At 38.2% G+C, this 7,262-nt stretch overlaps 1 pseudogene; it reads right to left on the reverse strand.

Moving 5' to 3' along the window:
• Nucleotides 1–352: 352 nt before the first annotated feature.
• Nucleotides 353–1,271, reverse strand: LOC138987154 (olfactory receptor 4C3D-like; annotated as a pseudogene).
• Nucleotides 1,272–7,262: the final 5,991 nt, after the last annotated feature.

The following is a 7,262-nucleotide window of genomic DNA, read 5'->3' on the forward strand; positions in this document are numbered from 1 at the left end:
TCAATTTTATACATGTAACATATGTGAGAAGTTGGAGAAACAGCAATAAAACACTGGAGACTAATATACTCTACAATTATTGAACTAGGAGTTTATTGTTGTTGGTTCAATTAAATTAAGTATTCTGAAACTATGAATGTGAATATGAAACCTTGACAAGGCAATTTAGAAGTTATCAAAATTCCAAATAAATACCAATCTGTTAGTAAATATTCAACAAATATTATTTTATAGGTCTTTCTTTTTCATTAGTGGTCTGCAAAAATTTATTAACTTTTTTTTTTCCACAATCTAAAACAGGTGTAACCTTGCTATGTACATAAATAATCACTTTCTTGGCACCCTGAATATCCTAAGTGAGTCTCCTCTTCAACAGATTCCTCATAGCTTTTTTCACTTCTGTGTTTCCCACTGTGTAAATGATAGGATTTAACATGGGACAGGATTGCAAAGAACACAGTCACCCACTTGTCCACAGGGTAAATGGCCACAGGATGTGTGTGGGTGAATATACAAGGACCAAAAGAGAGCACCACTACTATAAAGCGGGCGCCACCTGTAGAGAGGGCTTTTTGCCATCCTTCAGAGCCATGGGATTTCAAGGAATTCAAGAGAGGTATGTATGACTAGGATGAAAAAAGAAGCAAGCACATGCCCCCACTGTTGGCTGCCACCACCATTCCCAGCCTGTAGGTGTCGCTGCAGGCAAACTCCAACAGTGAGAAGAAATCACACATGAAGTGGTCAATGACATTGGGACCACAGAAGGTCAAGTCCATTGAGAAAAGGATCTGGACTGTGCCATGCAGGATGCCCCGAGCCCATGCCACCACCACTAGGAGCTGGCAGAGCCCCTGTCACATGATGGTCATGTAGTGCAGAGGCTTGCAGATGGCCACATAGCAGTCATAGGTCATGGCCATGAGGACAATGATCTCTGATCCTCCCAGGAAGTGCTCCAAGAAGAGCTGAGTTTGGAAGCCACCCCAGGAGATGGTTCTTCTCTGGTACAGCAGGTCGATTATCATTTTGGGTGTGCTCACAGAGGTGAAGGAGACATCTAACAAGGCCAAGTAAGTGAGAAAGAAGTACATAAAAGCAGAAAGTGTGGGACTGAGGGAGATGGTGATGGCAATGAGCAGATTGGCCAGCACAGTAAACAGGAAGATGAACAAAAAGACAACAAAGAGTATTTTCTGCGGGTGTGGATTCTGTGTGTGTCCCAAGAGGACAGATTCAGTCACATTTTGGGGAGGCCTGAGGACATCCATTCAGCAAGTAATACCTTTCTGAGCCCATATTACCCACAAAGAATAAAGAATGATACTTGTTAGTCATTGTGATCTGACTGGCTCAGAATAAAAACAGTGCAGTCACAGTGACTGTTGAGCATATCCTTGGTAATTTGCCCCAGTTCTCCTTTCAAGTCTTCCTGTTTTCCATGGTGCTTTCCATTTCTTCAAACACTCAGAGTTTGTCATCTGTAACAACATTTGATGTTATAATTTACTGAAGCACTGGACTGTCTCCATGAGATCTGGATTCTCCTAGTGGTTTCAACTCTACGTGACTCTACAAAGTCATCTAAGTGCTCCATACTTCCATGAATTCCTCTGTGTCTGAGAGGCTACCAACTGTAATTTTCAGATGTGTCTTATAAGCTGAGAAGTGCTACACACAAGTAAGAGTTATTTCCTCTTGCATGAAAATTTACATTTGAAATCTCACATCTGTGGAAAGAAAAAGCATGATCAACAAGTGTCTGTTATAAACAGGGAGTTTAGGGAAATGTACATAAGTCCTTGGTGACAAAAACTCACTGGTACCTGCCAGAACATGTTAGCTATTCAGGTGTGTTTCATCACTGTCCCTACCATAGTGGCTAGCATAATATCTACAGTGTCTGAAACCTATTAGGGGATGAGTGTTTGACACTGAATTGCCATTCTCCAAGGATCAGCATATGCCTCCTTCTTCAAACCATAATCTCAGATGAAATTCAAATATCCTTCTCCTCTGGCTCTGTTCACCTATAATGTCTCTTCTTTATAAGGAAATTAAATAGATATTTGAAAGTAAGTGGCACTGCAATTTAATACTTTCTGAGTGGAAAGTTGGTTTAAAACTCAACATTCAGAAAATTAAGATGATGGCATTTGGTCCCATCACTTCATGGCAAATAGTTGAGGAAACAGTGACAGACTTTAATTTGGGGGGCTCGAAAATCAATGAAGATGGTGACTGCAGCCATGAAATTAAAAGATGCTTGCTTCTTGGAAGAAAAGCTATGCCAACCTAGACAACATACTAAAAAGCAGAGACATTACTCTGACAACAAAGGTCTGTCGAGTCAAAGCTATGGTTTTTCCAGTAGTATGTATAGATGTGAGAGTTGGATTATAAAGAAAGCTGAGTACTGATAAATTGATACTTTTGAAATGTGGTGTTAGAGAAGACTCTTGAGTGTCCCTTGGACTACAAGGAGACCCCAACCAGTCCATCCTAAACAAAATCAGTCCTGAATATTTACTGGAAGGACTGATGCTGAATTTGAAGCTCCAATACTCTGGCCACCTGATGCAAAGAGCTGACTCATTTGAAAAGACCCTGATGCTGGGAAAGACTGAAGGTGGGAGAAGAAGGGGACAGCAGAGAATTAGATGGTTGGATGGCATCACCAACACAATGTACATGAGTTTGGGTAAACTTTGGGAGTTGGTGAAGGACAGGGAGGCCTGGTGTGCTGCATCCCATGGGGTCGCAGAGTCGGACACAATTGAGCGACTGAACTAAACTGAACTGACACACTCTCTAGAGTAATTATGGAAATATTTAATTGCCTCTTGGAAAGTTCATTTTATGAGTCATTTTACTTTCAAGATAGTTAGTTTGCTAATTTATAATTTATATCCTTCATTATTATGTTCCACGTGTGTGTGTGTGTGTGCATGGTCATGCACACTCAGTTGTGTCCAAATCTTTAAAATCCCATGGACTGTAGCCCACCAGGCTCCTAGACCCATGGAATTTTCCAAGCAAGAATAATGAAATGGGCTACAATTTCCTGTTCTACATTCAATTTAACATAGTCATAGTCTGTGAATTTCCTGTTTCACTAGACTTGATAAAAAAAAAAAATTCTTGCATAGGTGTTCAATACACAAGGATCTGTCAAGTAAAGAAAATCCTTATTTTCAAAGTTCTAAAAATAAGAACAAAATTAATGAGAACAGAAATAGTTGCCTAGAAATTTCATCAATACACTATATATATACCAACGATAACAAATAGTATTCAGTTAATTTAGTCACTCAGTCGTGTCCAACTCTTTGTGACCCCATGGACTGCAGCACACCCAGCCTCCCTGTCCATCACCAACTCCCGGAGTTTGCTCAAACTCATGTCCATTGTGTCGGTGATGCCATCCAACCATCTCATGCTGTCATCCCCTTCTCCTCTTGCCTTCAATCTTTCCCAGCACCAGGGTCTTTTCCAGTGAGTCAGTTCTTTGCCTCAGGTGGCCAAAGTATTGGAGTTTCAGCTTCAGCATCAGTCCTTCCAATGAATACTCAGGACTGATTTCCTTTAAGACGGACTGGTTGGATCTCCTTGCAGTTCAAAGGACTCTCAAGACTCTTCTCCAACACCATAGTTCAAAAACATCAATTCTTCAGTTCTCAGATTTCTTCATAATATAAAATCCTTTATTAGTTCCTAATACAAGCTCATTCATTCAAGAAATATTTATTGGATACTTACTATATATATTATGTTGTTGTTGTGTATGTTGTTCACAAAATGTCATAAATGTGTCATTATCAGCTGTTATTAATGCCTGAAATTCTATCACCAAACAGCAGCAGCACACCAATCTGTGATATGAAGGGCCTTCCCATTCCTTCTCATGCTTTCTCCCATCTTTCTATAGCATCCAGTATCTGTCACTCCTAGTTACAGGATGAGTGAGTGCTAAGTTGTTTCAGTCATGTCTGACACTTTGAGACCCCATGGACGGTAGCCTGCCAGGCTCCTCTCTCCATGGGATGCTCCAGGCAAGAATACTGGAGTGGGCTGCCATGCCCTCCTCCAGGGCATCTTCCCAACCCAGAGATTGGACCCATTGTCTCTGTGTCTCCCACACTGACAGTCAGGTTCTTTACCACTAGTGCCACCTGGGAAATCCAGGTACAGGATACTGCATTCCTAATAGAGCGAGAGAATTGGAGATGTAAATTTGTCAAGGAGCAGAGAAGTAAATATAGTGAAATGTATCTGGCAAAATGTAACTTTCTCTTTCAAAGATAAATTAATAAATTATTTTTAATTATCTAAGATGAAAACTTTATACAAACCTTAAATCAAAGTGCAGCAGCTTCATTGCAAGTCCCCATTCTGAGGTAGGATCTCACAACAGATCAAAAAAGACTAGAATGTAAATAAAGTAAGAATTAAACATAGTAACTATGAAGAAATATAAATTACTTTTCTTTTTTTGACTCCACAATACTTTTTCAAGGAATGAGCCTTAATGTAAGATATTTTTAAAAGAGAAACATCACTATGTATAAATATGTTCAACACAATTATTAAGACGTAAGGAAAATTAGAAACAGTATGGAATTTTCAAAAGTGAAGAACAAAATAATTAAAATATAATCACTTTCTTTGAATAATATGTAGTTTTTAACAAAACTGCACTTAAAATTGTACATTATCATAGAAAATTTCTGAAGTTGTAATATTAAGTGGGGAAAATTTGGATATATATTTGAATTGTATAGTTACTCTGTTATTTCATTGTAATTTCATTGAATAATTATATTATTCTACTGAATTTAAATATATATTTATAAAATAAAACATCCCAAAATATTTTTACCTCTAAATTGTTAGTACTGTGGTTGAATATACCTCACTTGATGTTTTGTACACTGAAAGTGAAAAGTGAAGTCGCTCAGTCGTGTCCGACTCTTTGCGATCCCACAGACTATAGCCCACCAGGTTCCTCTGTCCATGGGATTTCCCAGGCAAGAATACTGGAGTGGGTTGCCATTTCCTTCTCCAGGGGATTTTCCCGATCCAGGGATAGAACCCGGGTCTCTGGCATTCCAGGCCGACGCTTTCCTGTCTGAGCCACAAGGGAATCCCTTTGTACACCGAAGAAGGATTTAAATCTAAGGTAAGTTTGGATGAGCAGTGATTATATGATCTGTAACATGCATTTAAATATGAGAATCTAAGATTATATAATTTCAAAAAATAACTTCACCTATGAATATATCTGACATAGCTCCATGGTCAAGCCCTAGGCAGCTGCTAGTTCACTAGGAAAGAAGTGTTAAGTTATAAGATTAAAAATGTCAACTAGCTCAGATGCAATAAGTGTTTTTGTTGATTTATAAATGTCTTTGGACAAGCCTTAAAAACACTACCACATATCCTCTTTTTGGGCATGTCTAGGAAGCTTCTTCTCTGTGGCTAATTGACCTCAGGGGTATTTCTCCATCATTAACAGCTCTTGCCAATAACCCAATTATTTCAAATAAGGCATCTGAACATCAGAGAACAGCTTTTACAGTATTCATCTTTAATTTTAAACTTCATCCTTAAGTCTACGTGAAAACAAAACATCATCACAAAATAAAAAAGCACCAAGATGACCACTTACAAACTTGGATACTTGATAGTAAATGAGCTTAAAAACAGAGTGTGAATCTTTGATACCATATAAATAAAACACTTTGGTGTGTAGCTATCTGATTTTTAGATTTTATTCTAATATTTTATTTTTACTGATCTACCAGACATGATAATCATCATTTCTAAATATTGCTTTCAGTTGTACATTAAATGATTATTATGAACCCTATTATATTATTAACACTTCATGCTAGACAAGGTTTATAGTATGTCTTCAAAACTGTTGTTTCTTGTTCCAGTTCTGGAATTAGACTAACATGATAACAATGAAAATTATTCCATTGTTTAAATATATCCAAATATGGTAGCATGCATTTGCCATTTAAATTTAATCCTGCAGCATACCTACAAAATATAAAAAATAGGAAATAATACTCACAATTTGTATAAGAAATGTAAGAAATGAAATAAAGACACCATTTTCCAAGGGAAAATAAGAAGCCATACAACTGAATCCTGGGGCAGGACACTTTTCTTTAAATTACATTTTTTATGACTAAAGTGTCACGAGACTCTTATTCAGCCACCAATTGTGAAGTCCACTATAATTACTTAGTTCAGTTCAGTTAGTCACTGAGTCATGTCTGACTCTGCAACCCTATGAACCGTTGCACGCCAGGCCTCCCTGTCTATCACCAACTTCCATAATCCACTCAAACCCATGTCCATTGAGTCCGTGATGCCATCCAACCATCTCATCCTCTGTCGTCCCCTTCTCCTCCTGCCCTCAATGTTTCCCACTATCAGGGTCTTTTCAAATCAGTCAGCACTTCACATCTGGTGGCCAAAGTATCGGAGTTTCAGCTTCAACATCAGTCCTCCCAATGAACACCCAGGATTGATCTCCTTTAGGATGGACTGATTGGACCTCCTTGCAGTCCAAGGGACTCTCAAGAGTCTTCTCCAACACCACACTTCAAAAGCATCAATTCTTTGGCGCTCAGCTTTCTTTAGAGTCCAACTCTCACATCGATACATGACTATGGGAAAAACCATAACCTTGACTAGAAGGACCTTTGTTGGCAAAGTAATGTCTCTGCTTTTCAATATGCTGTGTAGGTTGGTTATAACTTTCCTTCCAAGGAGTAAGCATCTTTTAATTTCATGGCTGCAGTCACAATCTGCAGTGATTTTGGAGCCCAGAAAAATTAAGTCAGCCATTGTTTCCCCATCTATTTGCCATGAAGTAATGGGACCAGATGCCATGATCTTCGTTTTCTGAATGTTGAGCTTTAAGCCAACGTTTTCACTCTCCTCTTTCACTTTCATCAAGAGGCTTCTTAGTTCTTCTTCACTTTCTGCCATAAGGGTGGTGTTATCAATAAAATAAATAAAACTGATATAAAAATTATTTGGCAAATAAATTCAATTCAGAAATATTTTTATGTGAAATCACAGCTACTTCAAGATATTCAAATATGCTGTCTTTAATAAGAAGAAAAATAAATTGTAGACAACTCTAGACTGATTCCAGTGATTGTGATCACTGTGAGAAGAATGTGTCATGAAGGAAAACAGTTTAAGAAAACTGAAAACACATGACCAAACCTAATCTGATTGGA

Source organism: Bos mutus, unplaced genomic scaffold, assembly GCF_027580195.1.
Source record: "Bos mutus isolate GX-2022 unplaced genomic scaffold, NWIPB_WYAK_1.1 CTG884, whole genome shotgun sequence".
In the NCBI taxonomy this organism is placed as follows: domain Eukaryota; kingdom Metazoa; phylum Chordata; class Mammalia; order Artiodactyla; family Bovidae; genus Bos; species Bos mutus.